The sequence below is a fragment of the Syzygium oleosum genome, unplaced genomic scaffold (assembly GCF_021117445.2).
Source record: "Syzygium oleosum isolate NSW1041296 unplaced genomic scaffold, Sole_v2.1 Sole_v2.22, whole genome shotgun sequence".
Taxonomy (NCBI): Eukaryota; Viridiplantae; Streptophyta; class Magnoliopsida; order Myrtales; family Myrtaceae; genus Syzygium; species Syzygium oleosum.
The window spans coordinates 4,302,254-4,325,838 of NW_026607506.1; the positions used below are offsets into that span (position 1 = coordinate 4,302,254).

General features: G+C 38.7%; 1 pseudogene; it reads right to left on the bottom strand.

The window, feature by feature from the left end:
* Positions 1-1,148: 1,148 nt before the first annotated feature.
* On the bottom strand, positions 1,149-5,953 carry LOC130140782 (wall-associated receptor kinase 3-like; annotated as a pseudogene).
* Positions 5,954-23,585: the final 17,632 nt, after the last annotated feature.

A 23,585-nucleotide genomic window follows, 5' to 3' on the forward strand; every position in this document is an offset into this window, starting at 1 on the left:
TTTTGAAGAACAAGACAAAACGCCAGAGAAAAAGCATAGCAGAAGAGGCGTTGTGGGGTTCTCTGTGATCCATCCGGAGGAGCACCCTTCTGAATGACACCTGCAAATCAATTAAAAGTATATATATATATTTTTTATCTATGTGTCAATTTGTTGATGATTATTTGTAGAAAATAATTGACACTGCTTTTTTCGCAATCGTTTGAGATATTATATAAAACTGCGGCCGACGACTAAATATTTTTTGAAATCTAGGAAGAAAGAACTAAACAGTACAAGTTATTTCTATTGCCTATAATATAAGTTAAGTACACCTTGCTAGCTAGTGTTTCTCATCGTCAATGAGAAGATAATTGAGATTGCTTTTTTTGCTATCGTTTGAGATATTATATAAAACCTCGATGAGTCATCGAGGTTTTTAATGATCAAACTTACGAAATAATTTAAGTTCTTTCATCTTAAATGGCAGATTTTATATTTTTCTGTTGATGTTGTAAAAATCATTTCTTTATCTTTTTAAAAATTAAAATAATTTGTTACACAATAAAATTATTGTCAAAGGAATTCCCTGATTCTTCTTTCTTGTCTTTGTGATCCTCTCGTATAGGTTTGGATAATAACTTTTTGTTCCTGATGAATTAACTAAAGTAATGTAGAGCTCAGAGTCCAATAGGTTTGACTATCATCCTTTATCTTATTTATGAGTAATCATATCATGGTTGGAAGATGTGTTATTTTCTCAGTATTGAATCGATTTGTCTTTCCCACTCTCACTCCGATTTAACATCAAAATTGAGATTAGATCAATTGAATTAAAAAAAAAAAGAGAATATAAAGTAAATTGAATGTTATTTTTTTTCCATCATATCAAATTAAGATCTTACAAAAAAGAAAAAAATGAGTAAAAGTAGATACTTTTTCTAGCCTATTATTGTCTTTTTCGCCAACAATTATTATCTTTCACTTGCCAAAAAAGTGAATTGGGATTAGATTAAGAAAAAGAAGATAAAAAGGCGTGAGTAGATTTTTTGTCTGACCTATTATTACAATATGTGAGGAATAAAAGAAAACGAAGAGAGTTAAAGGGGAAGAGAGATTATGATAATGTCAAAATGGCCATTTATCAGCCTCGTATAAGTCCACTTCAATGCACAACTTTACATATATTATATTAGATTGTGACCTTTACTTGCACAAATGCTTGCACAAATATAAGTCCAAAGCAAATGGCAAACATAATAAATAGTCAGATTACACATTCAACCCTAGAAGTCCTTATGGACAATTCACACATGTTACTAATAGTAATAAGGTATCAGATGCTGGAACCTGCTGAATCCATTTCCAGATCAGAAAATAGAGCTTGACGTCCCATGTTGGCTCATCTCGCAAGTAATTGAAGTCGCATGGGAATAGAGGTTTACTTCATCCACTTTGCATTCGGTCACTTCGTTGTTTTCTTCAACTGTTGAGCTGTCGAGCTTGTGGTTAATCCTGGCGAGTTGCTCAACCACCTCCCTCATTGTGGGCCTCTTCGCACCGCTTCGGTCCAAGCACTTCATTGCAATCTCAGCAACCATTCCTACTCTCTCCATTTCCTCTTTACTAGCGTCCTCCAAGTTTATGACATTGGGGAGAGTCTTATCCTTCACAGAAGAGATAAAATAATGGATAATATTGATCGACTCTCTGGACTTGGAAAACAAACTTGTTGGCTTCTTTCCTGTGAGCAACTCCACGAGGACAACTCCAAAGTTGTATACATCACTCTTAATTGTTATCATACCGGTGGTTAAATATTCTTGATCGATGTAGCCCAATGTGCCTTGTATTTAAGTGGCTATAATATTACTATGCTCTGGTGATATTAGTACTGAAGCTCCAAAATCAGACACTTTTACCGAGTAATTGTGATCCAAAAGTATGTTCACTGACTTGATGTCGCCGTAAATGATTGGGGGTTCTGCGTAGGAATGCATATACTTGAGTGCAAGAGCAGCCTCGGCGGCTATTCTGAGCTGATTTTTCCACGATCTTAAGATGGTCGATGCATTTTGATGGATGTGTTGGAAGAGGGTACCATTCGAAATGTATTCATAAACCAGCAAGGGTATTCTAGTCTCTAGACATATGCCTTGGAGTTTTACCACATTTTTGTGGTTTCATTTGCATCACAGTTTCAAGTTCATGCTGGAAATCCTTCCTTACTAGAAACTTGTGCACATTTTTTGGCTTCTTGACTGCGACCACGGTGTCCCCCGTTATTCTTCCTCTATAGACGGAACCGAAACCGCCCTCCCTGAGCTTATTGCTATCATCATAGTTGTTGGTTGCTTTTGCCAGCTCTGCCTCCGTAAAGATTTGAACTCTGTGGTGTTTCAAGAGCTTTCCTCCATTTCGTCTGAAGTTTTTCTGTTTGCTTCTCCTCCACGCGTCAAAGACTAAAGCAACAGAAGTTATGCTGAGGATGGGCAAAGCAATCACTGCCAAAGAATATATGTTCCAAGATTAATGATTCAAGCATGTAATCCTTATACGGTCCACATAGTTCACAAAAGAAATTAATTTCAAACGGATTGCCCATTTAATATGTTGTTACATAATCGTCATCCATCACCATTTATTTGGATGATTGAGATATCTTTCAAAATATGACTACCCAATTAAAGTGATAAAAATGGTTTCTGTGACAAATGAGTTAACACATATTATGTATCATGTAACAATCCTTATAAATGTCCTTAACGAATCAATTGAACTCAATTGAAACACATATTACCAGCATCTTCTATTACCCCTCCAAATGTCTTTCCTTGATTATAATGACGAAGGTTTGTGATAAACCAAAGTGAATGAGGAAGCATTCAGCTCACATTGTTTTAGCTCTTTCAATTTACAAATGATTACACAAGCAGTGTCCTAAGATCTGTCGCGTGTCCCATAGCTTCCTTTTGTTTACTCTCAAAAACTCTGTTCGTCTCTTTCTACTCGTTTTACTTTCTTTCTTTATTTTTCTATTTCTTTGCTGTAGTAGACAATTAATTGAATATTTTTTTAATTCACGGGAGGATGCCTAAAAGGGAACAATTCTAAATAATTTTTAGCATTTATTTATTTTGCGAAAAATGAATGATTTGTAAAATATTTTCTTAAAAATGATCGCTTGTATCGCTTACAAAAATGAATGAACGAAAAATATTTTTATTGTCTACAAATATATTCAGATATAAATTAGGGATAATGACACAAATAGTCCATAAACTTTGATTTAATGTGCAATTTGGTCCCTGAACTTTTAATTTGTTCAATGTAGTCCCTGAACTTTAACATAATGTTCAATTTGGTCCCTGAACTTTTAATTTGTTCAATGTGATCCCTGCACTTTTAATATGTGTTCAATTTAGTCCCTGAACTATATGAAAATGTTCAATATAGTCCCTGCACTTGAATTAACGGAAGGATTATATTGAACATTTTCAAATAGTTCAAGGACTAAATTGAACACATATTAAAAGTTCAGGGACCACATTGAACAAATCAAAAGTTCAGGGACCAAATTGAACATTAGGTTAAAGTTCAGGGACTACATTGAACAAATTAAAAGTTCAGGGACCAAATTGCACATTAGGTCAAAGTTTAGGGACTATTTGTGTCATTTTCCCTATAAATTATTATAGGTAATAAAAATATTGTTCACTTACTAATTATTTCAAGCGAATTGGGTTTAGTCCGAGAGAGTTTTTTTTTGCAAAACCATACCAATCCAATTCCATGTATCCCACATCCACCTTAGCCATTGGCCATCAAATGCCCTTCGAAGCCACAATCATCATGAATGCCACCGCGGTCATCGAAGTGCCCACAAACCCCTTGCTCTCTCTTTCTCTCTGTCTCTCCCCAGTGGTCACATTTCAGGGTCGACGACCTTGTGATTATTTCTTCAAATCACGTTTCACGGTCATTTATGTACTTACTGTCATGTTGGTAAACTTGCAATTTTTAGATAAGAGTTTTTTTTTTGGTCGAATAAGATATAAATTGGACCTTCTAGCCTTTTAGCCAAAAGGGGTTGGGGTGTTTTTGAAGTAAAAGAAAAAACAAGTGTGGTGTGTGCAGTGAATAAACGACCAAAAGAAAGAAAAACAGAGTGTGTCCGTGTGGGTCTCCCGGTGAACACCGAGAAAGAAAAAAACACCTCGGATGAGGGCCAGTTCTGTGGTACCTGGAACAGATTATCGGATTGTAATGGATCGAAACTCCTCAAAATTTTTTGTAATTCCTTTCCAAATAATCTTATGACACAAAAATTTACGGCCTTTGCCATCAACAGGCGAGACTTGCCTTTTTTTTTAAAATCCGATGGTCATTGAGTGGTGTGGTGACCAACGATTTCTCAGTTGCAAAGTAGAATCAGATACAATTTCAGAACATCTTAACACAAGCCACTTCGTAGTCTAAAGCAAGAATAGCTTAGATTATTGAGCGACCATCGCAAGGGAAGTAGATTTACCTGCAACAATCATGACAAGATGAGAAGTTTGGCAACCAATTTTGCCATCACCATTCGTGCCAAATGGGCAGTTGCATGTGTAGTTCCCGATCGTATTCTTGCAATTCCCGTGACATGGATATTGTCGTGGATCCTTACACTCATCGAGGTCTATATCACACAAAATCAACGGTGAACTGTAAATGTACGTTTATGTGTTTTTTTTGCTTCTTAAAATTACGTATTGGTTGTATTGAAGCATCTAACTCAATTTAGTGAATAACTGGTTTGAGGAATTTTTTTTTTGGTCGAATGGTTTGAGGATGTTGAATAGCGGAACTTATGGCCCAATCCAAACATATAATTTATGGCTCGGAAAGAGAAGATAACAATACCTTCACATCCTCGCGAGCCATAGGGATTCCCCGTGTATCCAGCCTCACAGGAGCATCGATAACCCTGCCCGTTCGTGAAGTAAGAGCACCTACTGTTGGCGCCGCAGGCATAGCTTGATCGGTTCGATTGCGATTGCGCTTGCTCGCAGGTCAAATTCCGTTGAACTACCCAATCCAGGACAATCTTTGAGTGTATTGGTATACCATCTGGGAAAGGAAGCTCGTAATCGGAGACATTAAACGACTCCTGGTCCACTACGAACGCTGATCCACAAGAGCTGAAGTTCCAAACTGAGGTGTAATTCTCCACGCTGGCTATTATGACTATATTGAGGCTCCTGAGGCCCTTGGGGATTGATATCTGACAGCACCCAAAGCCGGAGCAAGCGGTCTGGGCCTTGAAGTCGACGTACCCATTGCAATAGGAGAAGCATCCACTACCGGAAGTCCGGTTTGCGTCTGAGATAAGAGCCAACGTGTCGCAACCGAAGACCGTGAACTTGTTCCGGGTGTCCGATAATGTATAAGGCCAGTCTTCGCCCATTCGGATCGATGTTTCAGAGTAAGAGTCGTTAAGCCGATGGGCATTCTGGTCACCACAGACGTGTGCTACGTAATTGCCAACGATCATCGTCCCGTTCTCCACAGATATGTTGAACACCTCAATGTTGCTGCCGAGGAACAGCTTCGGGGGTGCGGAAGTGCGGTTGCATGTAAGGACGAAGGAGGAGTTCCTCGCGCAACTTTCGTCGAGACCGAATGGCAAAGGCACGCTTATGTTCCCGCATGTTCGGTCGCAGTGGTCCTTCTCGGTAAAAGTGGCCAAGGCCATTGGCAGAAACCACAACACGGCCGCTCTCATCTTATCTTCTTCCAATCTGTGCTGCCTCTGGCTCCTCTTACCTGTCTTTATAAATCTAGTTTTGATGCCGATGCTTCAGCTGCATCCAAGTCGGTCAATACACTGGAAGACGGAGTAATCGATACTGACCTGTGGGAAAGTCATTGCTGGCTTATCCTGCAAGCCATGTTTTTAATTGTACAAGTTGTGAATATTTCCATATGCAAACTGAAATAAATTTAAATATAAGTGATGTTTATATACACTTTCATTTTCACTCAAAATGCACACATTCTAAAGCCATGATTGTTTCGCAAGATAACAGGAGAAAAATCAGTTTTTTGAACTGAAAATCTTCACACTTAGTTATTCAATAAGTACTCTTGGAAGTCCTTAGCAAAATAAATTCTCTACATACTTTGCAACTGAGAGATCATTGGTTATCATCCGATGACCATCGGATTACAAAAAGAAGACAAGTTTGGCCTGTTGATCGCAAAAGGCCGTGAAATTTGTATAGGAATTAAACAAACTTGTGAAGAGTTAAGATTCATTACAATCGGAGGATCTGTTCCAGGTACAACAGAATTGTCCCTCATATGAGATTTTTTTCATTCTTAGTATTCACCAGAGAATCATGCGTAAGTAGTTTTCCTAAAAAACTCTCTCGGACTCTCATATTTTTCCCCCTATTGTACACGCCAATGGTCATTGTTTCGCGATAAAAGATTCGGACTATCAACTTCACATTGGGCATGTTTAAAGTATTTAGGAAAATGTCAAGGGAAAACATCAAATAAGGACCCAAAGTTGATCTAATTGGTCAAAAAAGACCCCAAGTAGACAATGTGTCAATTAAGGACCCCAAGTGCCCAAATCAGTGTCAAATAAAGACTTGAGCTCGCCGGCCAGCCGGCCGGCCAAATTTCACCGGCCAGCAAGCGTGAGACATTTCCGGCGCCGGAATAGGGCCAATTTATCCAAAAAAATTCTTTCTTTCTTTCTCTTTTCCTTTCTTTTCGTTTTCTTTTTCTATCTTCTTCCCGGTCGCCGGTCCCAGAGGCTGAGGCCGACGAGGCTGGCCCTCGCCGGCACTGGCGAGGGCGAGCCTCGCCATCGCTGGGTGAGGCGAGGGCGGAGCTCGCCATGGCTGGGCAAGATGGCGAGCTCCGCCCTCGCCAGATCTGGGCCAGCCTCGCCGGCCTCAGCCTCTGGGCTCGGCGACCGGGAAGAAGATAGGAAAAGAAAAGGAAAAGAAAAGAAAAAGAAATGGAAAACAAAATGAAAGGAAATGTCTTACGCTCGCCGGCCGGCAAACATTTGGTTGACCGATGAACTCAGGTCCTTGTTTGACACTGATTTGAGCACTTGGGGGGTCTTTTTTGACAAAATAGACCCACTTTGGATCCTTATTTGACACTTTTCCAAAGTATTTTTGTGGCATCAACTCAAATCGAACACAGAAATGTCAACTCCGAAAGAGCTACACTGGCAGAGGTACTACATTGCCATTGGTTTCCAAATGCAGGTCATTCGTAGCTCGTCGCCAGTTCCTCCGGTGATTCTCATTTTCTCGGATCGCGAATGAACCGAGCCAGCGAGGTTGTGATCTAAAGGTTTTCTAAGGAAAGTAGAGCGCGGACCTTGCTTGTCGTGCAGACAGAGAGAGAGAGCTACATGGAGAGAGAGAATCAGGGAGAATCATTCCTTTCCTTACCTTACCTAACTTACCTCCTGCGCGAACCGGTCGAAGAAGTCGGAAGAATTCTCAGACGCAAAGCGATGCCCTACGCCGTACTCGCGGGGGTTATCCGAAATGCCGATTGCCGAGCGATCGTGCCGCTTGAACGATTCTCTCCTGCTATCACTACTATATACTGCTTTTCGTTGCAGAGAGAAGAGAGAGGAAGAGAGAGGAGAGAGAGAGAGGTGCACTTCGGCTAGAGTTGAACAAATAAACTCTCATTTGACTCCATTTGGAGCACGGGCGAGCAATTTTAGAGTTGGTCAAATTTTCACCGGAACCCATAGTTAGAATCGGTTTTCTAATTTTTTGAATCCAAAATATTTATATACATAAGAACTTAGAACCTACCATGTCATTGGTCATAAGGTCAATTCCAGCTCTACTCTACTTATGTTTTTAATTGAATGATTGTGGTGAGTCGTCACATCTAATAATCACCATTTGTTACAATTTATCAACAAAACTCATAATTAGACACACGAAGAATATAAAACATTAACAAAGTAAAAGTTTCATTCATCGATCCGTTACAAAATGAAAACTCAAACTGGTGGATTCAGATTATACACTCATCAATGGATGTCATGAAATATCGTAGGATCGTGCGAAAATATAGAGTAAAGAAAAACACAAAGACATTTTAGGTCCCAGGCCCGAATTCTACTCGTCGGGATCGGTTGCCCAATTTTCCGAATCCATGACCTACCCAAAAAAAAAAAACTACCCCGGAAATCCAAAATCCGACCGGTTCCTACCGGTCCGGATCTCCCGGCTCTCGATTTTAGATTCTGGAACCACGCTCGTCCCTAATTCGGACCACATGGGAATAGGAGGAGGAGATTGCGGGGAGGTCCTCGGTGGGTGTCGACGGAATTTGCAGGGAGGTCCTCGGTCGTTTCGATAATTTAGATCCCCGTGCCCCGGAGAGGATCTGCAGAGACTGGGGGGGCCCCGTATCTGAGAACCCTGATTGGATTGATCTGATCAAGGCGCAGCAGCAGTAGAAAGAAAGAAAGAAAGACATCTCTCTCTCTTCTCTTCTTACTTTTTTAACCTCGGGAACTGGAAGGGGGGGATGCCCACTCGTCCCGTCCTTCCCATCCCTCCCTCCCTCCCTCTTCTGACGCCCCTGACGACGCGCGTGGGGATCCCCCGGGAAACAGCCTGTCATCGCTTAACCCGATTCGACCCGGTGTGACGCCATTTACGGCTCCAGGATCGCCACCGCCAATACGTCCCTTTCGCTGCCTTGTCCCCCTCCTTCCCTCCTGGCTCCAACATGTAAAAAGTTTAGAGATAATGATACAAATAGTCTCTGAACTTTGACTTAATGTGTAATTTGGTCTCTGAACTTTTAATTTATTTAATATAGTCCCTGAACTTTAACATAATGTTCAATTTGATCCCTGAACTTTTATTTGTTCAATGTGATCCCTGAACTTTTAATATGTGTTCAATTTGATCCCTGAACTTTTAATATGTGTTCAATTTAGTCCCTACACTTGAATTAATAAAAGGACTATATTGAATATTTTTAAATAGTTCAAGGACTAAATTGAACACATATTAAAAGTTCAGGGACCACATTGAACAAATCAAAAGTGCAAGGACCAAATTGAACATTAGGTTAAAGTTCAGGGACTACATTGAACAAATTAAAAATTCAGGGATCAAATTGCACATTGGGTCAAAGTTCATGAACTATTTGTGTCATTTTCCCAAAGTTTATTCATATTCATATTATTTTTGTCCTTTTGGTTAATACCCACTTAAAAAAACAAAAGCCAAAAAGCACACCGTACCACATTTCATCCGAATTAATAAAAAATTCTCAAATCGGCACATTTGGTGCCATGCTTGCACCGATTTGAGAGAAATGACGTACCAGTTTGGAGGGTTTTCTGAACACAACAAATTAGTTTGCTCGCGGAGTAAATATGATTTGGGCAAACGTAACGTGGATGTACCAGTTTGGAAATGTTTAACTTACTTTTGAGGGGGTAAACGTTGTGCGAATGTAACAGTGCAGGAGTTTTTGCGATGCTAAAAATTAATTTGATGTAAAATGCGGCGCAGACATATTAATTGGAGATGTTTTTTTTAATTGGCATATTAACCTTGTCTTTTAGTGGTGGGCTTTGTTTTTTACTCTATTTTGGGGTGGGGGGAGATTTTTTTTTTAATTGGGCCGAACCGGCACCAGAAAAAAAGTGGTGATTTATAGTTTGCGGAAAATCAAATCTCTCGAATCGTTGTAAGTTGTCCTCTAGCTTATATTTAGCTTTCGCAATGTCTCGCCTGAAATACCGAGAGAGGTTGCGATGTCTCCGTTGGTGTCGGCACGATCATTTTCTAGCAAGAGCTCCGACGTTGTGTTGGTCACGTGACTAGTCAGCTCACAGAGTGTAGATTCGTCTGATAACAAATGACGAATCACATTGTACCCAAGATTTTGGCACGTTGTGGTAAGTTGTTCCTTGCTTTTCAAGTTTTGTTTTTTTTTTTTAATTTCAATGGTTCTCTTAGAGTATTGAAATGAGTTTCAAAGCCATCTTGACGTTGATCTTGACCAATTTGTTTGATCTAGCTCCATCGATGATTGATTAGGCTATCGAAGTTGAGGTCGTCTTGCCGTCTGCTAGTACATGCATGTGCATGTGGCATAGCCTTTACCAGTAACTGCCATGTGTAAATTATGAAATCATTTTACTCACACGACAACTCTTAGAAGCAAAGCATATACAATCATTTTGGCATTTTAATGATTAAAGCCGGGAAGCCGTCACGCTGTATTAGCATTCGATACCCGTATTTTGGTATTCTTATGAATTGATGTTAGCACTAAGAGGCCAATCTTTGAAAATGATATACCAATTTTGATTAACAACACTTTTGAAAGTTTGGACGAAGTTTGGAGGCCTCAATTTAAATTTTGGTTATTTGACTGATCATTTTCAAATCCCTACTGTACACGCCAATGGTCATTGTTTCACAAAAAGCCATGATTGTTTCGCAAGATAACATGAGAAAAGTCAGTTTTTTGAGCTGAAAATCTTCATACTTAGTTATTCAACAAGTACTCTTGGAAGTCCTTAGCAAAATAAATTCTCTACACACTTTGCAACTGAGAGATTATTGGTTATCATTCGATGACCATCAGATTAAAAAAAAGGCAAGTTTGGCTTGTTGATTGCAAAATGCTGTAAAATTTTTGTGTCATAGGATATTTTTTTATAGGAATTAAACAAACTTGTGAAGAGTTACGATTCATTACAATCCAAGGATCTGTTTCAGGTACAACAGAATTGTCCCACATATGAGATTTTTTTCTTTCTTAGTATTCACCAAAGAATCATGCGTATGTAGTTTTCCTAAAATACTCTCTCGGACACACTCTTTCTCTCAGTGTTCCCAAGCTCCAATTACATTCAATAACGCACGCAGTGTTTAGTTCACAATTTATTAGGAAATAATTTTTCAATCTTACAAAGGAATTATACACAAACATTACCACAAAATTTAATCGCTATAAATACTTAAACTCTAAGTGTAATTTCACGGACAAAATCATGAAAATAGCTCACTGTCAAGCACTCGTAAACGGCGCTTCAAGACTTCTTCGTCAACAACGCCGTGTATTAAAATCCTGCAATACAATACTCGCGTGACCGACTCAATCAAAATAGGAAATAGTGCAAGTTCGGTCAACCAAGTTTCCCCTTTTTTTTTATTCACTTTTGTTTTTGTCAGATTCACTTTTCTTTTACTTGGCAACAAACTGCACGATAAATTAGATTAATACAAAAAAAATATATAAATTAGTACATCTATGATAAACGGAGGGTAAAATTTTAAATTTGTATATCTATTAATTGCCACGTGTCATTTAACTAAGCAATTTGGCAGTAAAATTTAACAGAAACTAATAAAGGGTAAATTTATCACAGATGTACCAGTTTTTTTTATTTTTGATGGTCAAAAAATTAATTTGAGGTAAATTTATCACGTGTGTATCAGTTTGGGGTTTTTCGTGGTATTAACCCTTCTTTGGTTTGACAGTGTAACTATTGGGTCTTACACAACGTTTAATCAAGCCTGTGATTTTTTTTTTGATTGGGTCCTTGAAGTATATGTTTTTTTTATTTGTATCTGTCCATCTATTTAAAAAATTTATGAAAGTGCTGCCAATATGGCGCTGCGTTGCAGTTAATTGCTATTCTAGCACCACGTGTGGTATTAGATGTGGCTATCAAAAACCTTAAACAATACGAAAAATGACGCCAGAGAAAGCGTAGAGAAGTAAGAGGCAACACAAGTGAGAACTAAAATGGATAGGATGCTCGCCACTCATAGGAATCCACCTAAAAGATAAGTGCAATACTTGTCACCCGTAGGAATCCACCTAAGGAATAAGAGTGAAACAAGAACTCCTTTAAAAAGCTCAATTAGTTTTAATCAAAAAAATCTCTACCTTGTTATTCATCATAGCACGTCTATATAGAGTATGGAACAACCCTCCAAGCTTGAGTAATTATTGAGACTCTTTGGAAAGATAAAAGACTCATAGGAAAGACAAACAACATTTACAACCATAAATAAGGACTCTAGAAACTTGAACGACATTAATTAGACCTTGAAAATAAACGAGAATTAAATGTAACCGATTAGAGGTCTCCATGACTTTACCATTTCCAAAGTGGATAATTAATGGCCTTTGAAGGAACCGAACAGCCTTCGATTCGTTGTGATTGAAGAGCCGACTTGGTACCGATAATATTGACAAGAGCTGACTTGGTACCGATAATATCGATGAGAACTCGACGTCTCAAAAATGCTCTAGCATAAAAAAAAACAAATACTTTTGAATCCTAGGAAATAGCAAAATGTGAGGGTTTGCCACATGTGGAAGGCGTTTCCATCATCTATCAAGGGCATTATTCTGGCTTCAGCTTCAATATAATACGAGGCATTGTGGTGACTTGGTATGTAAGGAAGCCATAGAAACAAGAGCAAAGATGCTTTACTCGAAGGTAAACTACAAGAAATACTTATGTTTTCAATCTTTTGATAAGAGATGGTTTTTTTGGAATACTCTGAAAATAATGCCAGGCTCAAATTACAACTGCAAATGAATTAAAAGTATATTTTGAGATTATTACTTTATGCTGTTGTTTGAGATATTACATAGGGCCGCGGTCAACGGCTAAAATTTAGTGTAAACCATTAATATTTAAAATTTAGGTAGAAAGTATGAAAAAGTACTGCTTATTTCTATCGCCTTTAATATAGGTTAAATATTCCTTGCCACCTAGTGTTTTTCAACGTGGTTTATTAGTACCGAACTTACAAAACAATTTGAGTTCTTTCATCCTAAAAACAAAAACAGTTTGTTCTACAATAAAGTTATTATCAAGTAAATTCCCTTATACTTATTTCTTGATCTTGCGATCCTCTCATATAGGTTTGAATAAGAATTTTTTGTTCTTGATGAATTGACTAATATAGTGTTTTTCATCCCTTTATCATATTTATAAGTAATCATATCAAGGTTGGAAGATGGGGTATTTTCTGAGTTTTGAATCGGTTTGTCTTTCCCACTTTCACTCCGATTTAACATCTAAACTGATTAAATGAACTAGAAATAAAGAGAAAGTAAAGCAAATTGAGATTTTATTTTTGTTTTGCCATCATATCAATTAATATCAAATTACAAAAAAAGGAAGAAAGAGTGAAAGCATATACTTTTTCTGGCCTATTATAATCCTTTTGGCCAACAACTTTTATCTTTTCACGGAAATGAAAATTATATAAGATTAATTGCAAACTTTGACGTTTAATTATATATATATATATATATATATGCTTAACTTCAATAACTTTATATACGTAAGATAGATGATAAAATGTATTTTTATACCCCGGAAAAACTAATACATCCACAGTTAAATCTCAATTAAACTGTTACCGTGAATTATTATACCGTGCTCTGCCGGCCTAATCTCAAATTGCGCAAGCAGTGCAACATGGGATCTGTTATGTGTTCAATAGCTATAGTTCCGTTTATTCTAAAAATCTGTGTGTTTGTTTCTACTATTTTACTTTTTTTCTTTATTTTTTTCTGTTTCTCTTTTAATCTCCTTTATTAGATAATCAATTGAAGATCTTGTGAACCATTCCCGGGATAATACGAATACCTAAAGGGAACGATTTTTACCCAAATCCAAACTCAACCAAGACATGCAAGTCTGAATAATAATTACTGTTAAAGGATTTAGCAAAAGAAAAATAAAAATATGCCCCAATCCAATCCATGGTGAGTCGAGTTTCATGAACTGTGGTAATCCAACTGAGCTTCATCAATCTTGAAGTTCATCCTTATGCGCAAGTTCACCAAGCAATGGCGTTTGGCCTTCGTGTCCCTCTAGGGCTTAGGAGCCATTATTACTTCAGCAATTCACAAGATGTTAGAAGAAGGAAATTCTCGAAACTTATACCATTATTAGGGGTTTTTTTTTCCTCTTGAAATCAGAAGCTCTAGTTGTATCCTCCCACGAATGTAGTTTTATAACGATCCAACGATCAATTTGGCAACCGCCTTTACCATTGCCCTGCATTCCAAACCGGCACAGGCATGTGTAGCTCCCAGGCCTATTCTTGCACTTTCCAGGACACGGGTATTTCTTTGGCTCATAGCACTCATCGATGTCTACATTATGCAGAAGACAAGTTGAACCGTTATCTCGGTTAATGGCAAAAACAAATTGAACAAGTCTATGCATGGATTATTAGATAGATAATGCTATCCCATTTAGCTTTCGGTTATAGTACAGTGACATGTGTCCACTCTTTCTCAAAATATCCTTTCTTTCTCTACTCTCAATCTCTCTGCGTTGAATCCGAGCTCAACAACGGCGTTGTTCTTTGCCATCAACTGAGATCGACGCTGCCTCGAATTCTATATACAAGACCCGTTGAGGGCACACGAGCTAGGAAAGGATCTAAAGCACAGAACTCACGGAAAATAGAGCATTTGCAATAATGCATGAACCCTACGTTGCAAGAGCCAAGCAAGGGGTCGTATATTGGGCACGACGACTGAGCCTAGGAAGGAGGAGATTGATCTTTACATGCATACATAAAACTATAATTATTTTATGGTTCAGTCTCGATCCTCTTACCAAAAAAATAAAGAAATAGTGTCGACCCGATTCTGCCGTTGTCCACAAGTTGATTCTTGATGTTTCAATCTTTGTAACGCACTGGATCATTTAAAAATTCCAACGAATGAGCTATAACGATGATTTCGGCCGAATTATTTAAATCGAATCCTCCCTCGTGACAAAAGAGTGCTTGTGGTAGGAGAGTGATGCCCATTTGAAGGTGGATCTTATTTCTGAATTTTTTATCTAGGTTACTCCCATATAATGCGAACTTTTGGTATGGTGGTGAGTTTTTGTGGAACACGCCACAAATTACCCTGGAAATCCCCCTTCGTTGGAGACTTGTGCACATCTTTAGGTTTTCTTGATCGCGACCACGGTGTCCCGCGCTATTGTCCCCTCTATAGATGGAACCTAAGGGTGTGAATGGTAATCATTCTGCTCCGGAAATTGATTTCTAGAGGAGAAATCTATTTGATAAAACATGACTAATTCTACTCAAGAAATTGATTTTTGCTTGTGGAAATTTTTGAGGTGCCCAACAAAAATAAAAAATAAAAAAATTTAAATTTCACTCAAAGTGGGTGGCCACAGGTATTCTAAGTGATTCTGTGAAGTTTTGAAATTTTTGATTTTTTTATTGTTCTTTTGGGCACCTAAAAAAATTTAAATTTCACTCAAGGTGGGTGGCCACAGGTATTTTAAGCAATTATGTGAAGTTTTGAATTTTTGAATTTTTGATTTTTTTTGGCACCTCAAAAAATTTAAATTTCACTCAAAGTGGGTGGTCACAGGTATTCTAAGCCATTCTGTTAAGTTTTGAATTTTTTGATTTTTTTTGGACATCTAAAAAAATTTAAATTTCACTTAAAGTGGGTGGCCACAGGTATTCTAAGTTATTCTGTGAAGTTTTGAAATTTTTGATTTTTCAATTTTTTTGGGCACCTAAAAAAATTTAAATTTCACTCAAAGTGGGTGGCCACAGGTATTCTAAGCCATTCTGTGAAGTTTTGAATTTTTTGAATTTTTTATTTTTTTTGAGCACCTCAAAAAATTTAAATTTCACTCAAAGTGGATGGCCACAAGTATTCTAAGCCATTATGTACAATTTTTTATTTTTTATTTTTTGATTTTTTTTAGAACCTCAAAAAATTTAAATTTCACTCAAAGTGGGTGACAACAGGTATTCTAAATCATTCTGTAAAATTTTGACTTTTTTGATTTTTTGAAATTTTTGATTTCTTATAAAGAAGGAAATTTGGGCTAGAATGCATTTTGGAAGAGAGAAGCTACAAAAAGTAGCTTCTCTTTTTTGGGCCAAAACTCATTCTGGAAGCAAAAATTCATTTCAGAGCCAAAAAAAGAATGAAGTTTTACCAAACACGTTTTTATTCTAGAATGCAAAAATTGCTTCAGAATGCATTCCGAAAATTTTTTAACAAACGCATTTCTGATCCGGAATGCATTCTGGAGCAGAATTCCTGCTCCAGAATGGATTCCATGCACGCCCTAAACCACTATCACCAAGCTTATGGCTATCATCGTAGTTGTCGGTTGCTTTTGCCAGTCCTGACTCAGTACAGAATTTGATGTGAGATGCAGCGGCGAAATTTATTGTGTGCAAATTAAACGTTTAATCATTTCGTGAATAATTCGAAATTTTCGGACAGTCATTTTTTATAGTGTCTGCGCATCTCTATGGAAGACCAATCCAAAGTAACGTGTTTCACGACAACGGTGAAACATAGAAAACCACCTTTACATCGACCTTTGAGGAGACCTTTCCCTTTCCAGTTGGCCTGACCCTACACCCAAACATTAACAACGTGTTCCGCATGTAGATGAGTCCCAGTGGATCTCCAACGTTGATTTACGTGGGCTCCATATAAGACCGGCATTATCTAACTGCTGAGATTCATTGGGATTTTGTGCATCCGGTTCATGCAAGTGTGGCTGGGATACGCACTAAAACCTCCGGGCCCGATGCCTGGTGGCCGACCACATGATGTCTAGTACGGCAAGACTTTGGTGACAATGCACGAAGACTTACGACCTGCGTGCTAAATTGCCAAACAGTGTTTAATTCTATTCTTTTATTTTCAGAATCAATTTAAAAATAAAAATTTATTTATTTAATTTTTTAATTCTGGGCATAATTTTACAAAAATTTATTTCCAGAATCAGTTTTGGAACAGAATCAAGAAGCTAAAAAAAGTAGCTTCTTGATTCTGAGAACAAAATGAGAATCGGTTTTTTTTTTCTTTCTTCTTTTTCTTTTTTTTTTTGTTCTTGTTCTTCTTCTTCTTTCTGGCCTATGACCGTCGAGGGCGAAGGCGCCGCGGCCCTCACCGGGAAGCTGGCGATCGTGACGGTGAGGCTTTGCCCAGCCAAGGCAAGGTCGATCTCGCCATCGCGATCGGCGAGAGCAGCGGCGCGGTCGGCCTCGCCTTGGCTGGGCGAGGTCGAGCCTCGCCACCGCCCTCGCCGGTCGCGACGGCGTGGTCGGCCTTGCCAAATCTGGGCCAGGTCGAGCCTCGCCCAGCCAAGGCAAGGCCGACCTTGCCGTTGCGACCAGCGAGGGCCACGATGTCCTCGCCGGCTTGCTTGTGGCTGGCGTTGGCGATCGGCCATGGCCAAGGAAGGAAAGGGGAAGAAAGGAAAAAAAAAAAAGAAAAAAAAAGAAAGAAATATTAAAAAATTCTAAATATTATTAATATAAAGAAATTTTGTGTAGTTATCAAACACATTTCTATTCTTTTTCTATTCCATGAATGGAAATTTTTTTCCGTTACCAAATGCATTCAAATGCTCATAATCAGTTCCCGGGCACAGAATAAAAAAGAATCATTTATGAGTAGAATTAGTTTCCGGGCACAGAATAGTTGTCATGCGCACCCTTACAAGTCGTCTCGAAGTCTTTCGAAGAACACGACAAAATGCGAGAGAAAAAGTAAAGAAAAGAGAAATTGTGGGATTCCCAAGAAGATAATTACGATCATCTCCACATAGAATTATCTTTTTCTATTGTTACTCCGGGAACTATTTTTTTCTAAAAGAAGTTGCTTTTTACATCTTGAATAACAGAGATAACCGTGTTCTAGTGTTTGAGAAAAGCGGGCCCTTTATACGTAGATCAACAAATATCGTGTATTTTCCGCATAGACTGGACATGTACCCGTAACCATATATAGGGTCATACAAAGATGTATTAAAATCATCAAAAACCGCAATCTTGCAATAATCTCGAGAATTTTCTAATGATAATGCAGTGGTATTTGATTAAATGAGATAAGCATCCAAAAATACATTCATAATAGTAGTTCCAAACAAAGGGAAAAAAAATTGAAAAAGGGATTTGATTGATGGTTATTAAATTGTGCACGTTAGCGCCAGCCGTGCCATGTGCCGTGCTACGTAGGATGGCCAGCATTCATGTTAGCGATTTCCCGCCTAAATTGACCGGATGTACTAAATTGGTACCAAGATGAAAAAGTTTAGGACTAAATTGATTCAATTAAAAGACTTAGAATTGAATTGAGGTTTATAACTTTTTTTTGTACTTTTTCCCCAATGCAATAGGTTTAGGACTTTTCTGACACTTTTCCGACACTTTTCCTGTAATAATTAAGATCATTACTGGGATAAGGCCTTACTTAAGCGGTGAATAGAATATCAGTCATATTTTAATTTTGATTAAAACCATCTCTTTTTAAAAAAAGGGCAATTGACTAGCTATCACAACCCAAAAAATCTTGGCACAAAGTCCAAAACAAGTTATTAGCTTTTTTTTTACGGTTCAAAGTATCCGGATTGTTCGACTTAAACACGATTACACGCAATTTGTTTGTTCATATGCATCTACTAAAGCTCCTCAACAGTGTGGTTGGCGAGACCTATTATGAATGTGAGACGTTGTGACAAAATTTATTGGATACAAATTAAATGTTTAATCACTCAGTTAATAATTCGAGATTATAAAATAAAAAATTTGAGTGAAAAGTTATCCCCAAATGGTTTTGATCCTAGGGTCCATTCGAGCCGTTATTTTTCATATTAGATGCAAAGTCTTTTACGCCCCTCTCTCTTGACCAAACTAAAGTAACATGTGTTACACATAGGGGTGAGCATGGTCCGGATTAGGTCGGTCCATCTCCTAAGCCTAGGATCAACCCACATAGTGTTGGTTCTCAATTTTGGACCGAGAACCGACTCTGTTGAGCCTGGGACCGAGGACTGGACCAACCCAATGGATTCGGTCCGGTTCCAAGGTCAACCCGGGACCAATCGATAGTTTTTTTATTTCATTTTTTTGTACTTCCTGAAAAGGCAAACCTACTGTTTCAAATTACATATCCATCGACAATGAGTTTGAAACTCTAAAATCAAGCACGAAATAGGACTCACCAGCCAAGTTGTGTTCGGAAAGCAAGGGCGAGCCAAGTGTTAGGGTTTCTGATTAGGGCTTTTTTTCCTTCTAATTTAGTTGGCGACGAGCGAGGTCAGCAAAGAGAGGCGAGCGACGAGCGTCGAGCTTCGAGTGGGGCAAGCGGTGAGCGGCGAGCAGGGCGAGCGTCGAGCGCGGCGAGTGGCAAGCGGGGCGAGCGGGGCGAGCGTCATGTGGCGAGCGTCAAGCGGTGAGCGGCCAGAAGCGAGAAGGGCAAGTGTCGAGCGGCGAGTGGGGAAGTTTTTTCTTTCGATTTTGACAAACTGAAGGCTAAAGAGAGAGGACAAAGAAGACTAAAGGGGACGAGCACCGGAGGAGGAGGACGTGAGGAACCTGTTGAATGCTATTTAACACCGTTTTGGACACTGTGAGGAGCTGTTTCATGCCATTTCACTTAGGGTTCTCTTTAGAATAGATAAAAAAAATATAAATAATATATTATAATATATACAGTCAGGGTTGGTCCGGGTTGGACCGACCCTAAATTCCATGGACCGAGGATTAATTCGCACAGTATTAGTCCAAGGATCCTAGGACCAAGGACTGACCCAATCTCCCTGAGAAACGGACCAGGACCGGTAGGGTTGGGCCGGTCCAGGGTTAACCCGAGACCGATGCTCACCCCTAACCGGGAGACCTTTACCTTTTCGTGCTGGCTCGAGACCAGTTGGCCCCGCCCTGGACTTGAGGAAAAAAAAAATAATAACATGCCTCGCACGTGAATGAGCCTAGATGTTGATTTATGTGGGCCCCATATAAGACCGACCTCATCTAACAGTTGAAATTCATCCATATGTTGTGCACCCGGTTCATGAAAGTGCGGCTTGGATCCGCACTAAAACCACCGGGCCCAACAACGCCTGGTGACCAACAGGGGAGACTTGGTGCATGAAGAGTTCAAGTCGTCTCGAAGTCTTCGTTGGACAGGACGACATGCCAGAAAAAACAAAAGCATACAGAAAAGACATCGTGGGGTTCCCTGTGATCCATTCGAAGGATGACCCTTCTCGAAGACGAAATGTGCATTACGCGAAATGGTCGTCGCTCCACCATTCTCTATAGCCATGGAGGAGCAATAGGAGTACAGTACAGGGCTTCCACAAAGTGTTTCTCAGTCTTTTTACTAACCTATCGGGATATGATCTCTTGGTCTCAGAGCAAGATGATGAAGTATAACAATAGCGGCACCCGAAAATAGATGACGATGTTGTTCGCGATACTGTAGATGCGTCTTCCTATTATTATTTCAATGAGCTCTTGTCACACAAGATCTTTGTTAATTTAATTATACTACTGTTATAGGTTTTGAGTTGTTTGAATCTTGGAAAACAGTAAAAGTTGAATTCATGCAGTATAGATGTATGTCTATACTATAAAAAAGAATTTATGGTTATGTCTGCAGGGAATTATTTCTTTCACTTCGGGAACTATTATTTTCTCTAAAAGAAGCCACTTTTTACATGTCGGATTACAAATATAGTGACATTCTACTGTTAAAATCATGGTCCCGTGACAAAAGAGTGCTTGTGGTAGGAGAGTGATGACCATTTGAAGGTGGATCTTATTTCTGAATTTTTTAACCAGGTTACTCCAATGTAATGTGAACTTTTGGTATGGTAGCGAGTTTTTGCGGAACACGCCACATATTAGGCTGGAAATCCCCCTTCGTTAGAGACTTGTGCACATCTTTAGGTTTTCTTGACCACGACCAGAGTGTCCCGCGCTAATGTCCCCTCTATAGACGGGACCTAGACCACCCTCGTCAAGCTTATGGCTATCATTGTGGCTGTTGATTGCTTTTGCCAGCTCTGACTCCATACAGAATTTGATGTGAGACGCTGCAACGAAATATATCGTGTACAAATTAAACGTCTGACTCCATACAGAATTTGATGTGAGACGTTGCAACGAAATTTATTATGTACAAATTAAACGTTTAATCATTTCGTGAATAATTGGAAATTTTAAAACAGAATGATGCCACTAACGTAAAAGTTGTCTAATAAATTATCTTTGTCATTGAGTCCTCTTTCGGACAGTCATTTTTAGACTGTCTATCGCGCATCTCTATCGAAGACCAATCCAAAGTAACGTGTTTCACGACAAAGGTGAAACATAGAAATCCACCTTTATATCGACCTTTGAGGAGACTTTTCCCTTTCCAGTTGGCCTGACCCTACACCCAAACATTAACAACATGTTCCGCATGAAGATGAGTCCCAGTGGATCTCCAACGTTGATTTACGTGGGCTCCATATAAGACCGGCATTATCTAACTGCTGCGATTCATTGGGATTTTGTGCATCCGGTTCATGCAAGTGTGGTTGGGATACGCACTAAAATCCTCCGGGCCCGATGCCTGGTGGCCGACCGCATGATGTCTAGTACGGGAAGACTTTGGTGACAATGCAGGAAGACTTACAAGTCGGCTCGAAGTCTTTCGAAGAACACGACAAAATGCGAGAGAAAAAGTAAAGAAAAGAGAAATTGTGGGATTCCCAATAAGATAATTACGATCATCTCCGCATAGAATTATCTTTTTCTATTGTTACTCCGGGAAACTATTTTTTTCTAAAAGAAGTTGCTTTTTACATCTTAAATAACAGAGATAATCGCGTTCTAGTGTTTGAAAAAAGTAGGCCCCTTATACGTATATCAACAAATATAGTGTATTTTCCGCATAGATTAGACATGTACCCGTAACCATATTTAGGGTCATACAAAGATGTATTAAAATCATCGAAAACCGTAATCTTGCAATACTCTCAAGAATTTTCTAATGATAATGCGGTAGTATTTGATTAAATGAGATAAGCATCCAAAAGTACATTCGTAATAGTAGTTCCAAACAAAGGGAAAAAAATTGAAAAAGGAATTTGGTTGATGGTTATTAAATTGTGCACGTCAGAGTCGGTCGTGCCATATGTCGTGCTACGTAGGACGCCTGACATCCACATTAGTGATTTCCTGCTTAAATTAACCGAATGGATTAAATTGGTACTAATATGAAAAAGCTTATGACTAAATTGAATCGGTTAAAAGATTTAGAATTGAATTGAGGTTTATGACTTTTTTGGTATTTTTACTCATATGTAATAGATTTAGGACTTTTCTGATACTTTTTCCGTAATAATTAAGATCATTACCAAGAGAAGGCCCTACTTAGGCGGTGAATAGAATAACAGTCATATTTTAATTTTGATTAAAATCATCTCTTTTTAAAAAGGGTAATTGACTAGCTATCACAACCCAAAAAATCTTGACACATAATCCAAAACAAGTTATTAGCTTTTTTTTTTTTTTACGATTCAAAGTATCCGAATTGTTCGATTTAGACAAATGTCGTGATTACACGCAATTTTTTTGTTCATATGCATCTACTAAAGCTCCTCAACGGTGTGGCTGGCGAGACCTATTATGAATGTGAGATGTTGTGACAAAATTTATTGGATGTAAATTAAATGTTTAATCACTTAATTAATAATTCGAGATTGTAAAACAAAAATTTGAGTGAAAAGTTATCTCCAAATGGTTTTGATCCTAGGGTCCTTTCGAGCTGTCATTTTTCATATTAGATGCAGAGTCTTTTACGCCCCTCTCTCTTGACCAAACTAAAGTACATGTGTTACACAACAAAAGTTAAACATAGAAAATCACCTCGGATTAATATGTGGGGAGACCTTTACCTTTTCGTGATGGCTTCGGACCCAGTTGGCCCCACCCTGGACCCAAGGAAAAAAAAATTAATAACATGCTTCGCACGGTAATGAGCCTAGTTGATCTCTAACGTTAATTTATGTGGGCCCCATATAAGACTGATCTCATCCAACAGTTGAAATTCATCGGGACCTTGTGCACCCGGTTCATGCAAGCACGACTTGGATCCGCACTAAAACCACCGGGCCCAACGCTTGGTGACCAACAGGGGAGACTTGGTGCATGAAGACTTCAAGTCGTCTCGAAGTCTTTCGGAGAACAAGACAACATGCCAGAAAAAAAAAGGTACCACAGAAAAGATTCGTGGGGTTCCCCGTGATCCATCCGGAGGATGACCTTTCTCGATGACGAAATGTGCATTACGCGAAATGGTCGTGGCTCGACCATTCTATATAGCCATGGAGGAGCAGAAGGAGTACAGGGCTTCCACGAAGGGTGTTTCTCAGTCTTCTTACTAACCTACGAGATATGATCTCTCGGTCTCAGAGCAAGATGATGAAGTATAATAACAGCTACACCTAAAAAACATATAACGGATCATATTTTCATTTCAATGACCTCTCGCCAGTACGATCGTTGTTACTTGTTAGTTCAGTTATGCTACTTTTATAGGTTTTGAGTGGTTTGATTCTTTGCAAAACTGCAAAAGTTGTATTCATATTAGTATAGATGTACCTTGCAAAACTGGAAGGTTGAATTCATACTAGTATAAATGTATGTCTATACTAGAAAACAATATTAATGATTATCTCTGCAGAGAATTATTAATTTTTTCACTTGGGAAACTGTAAT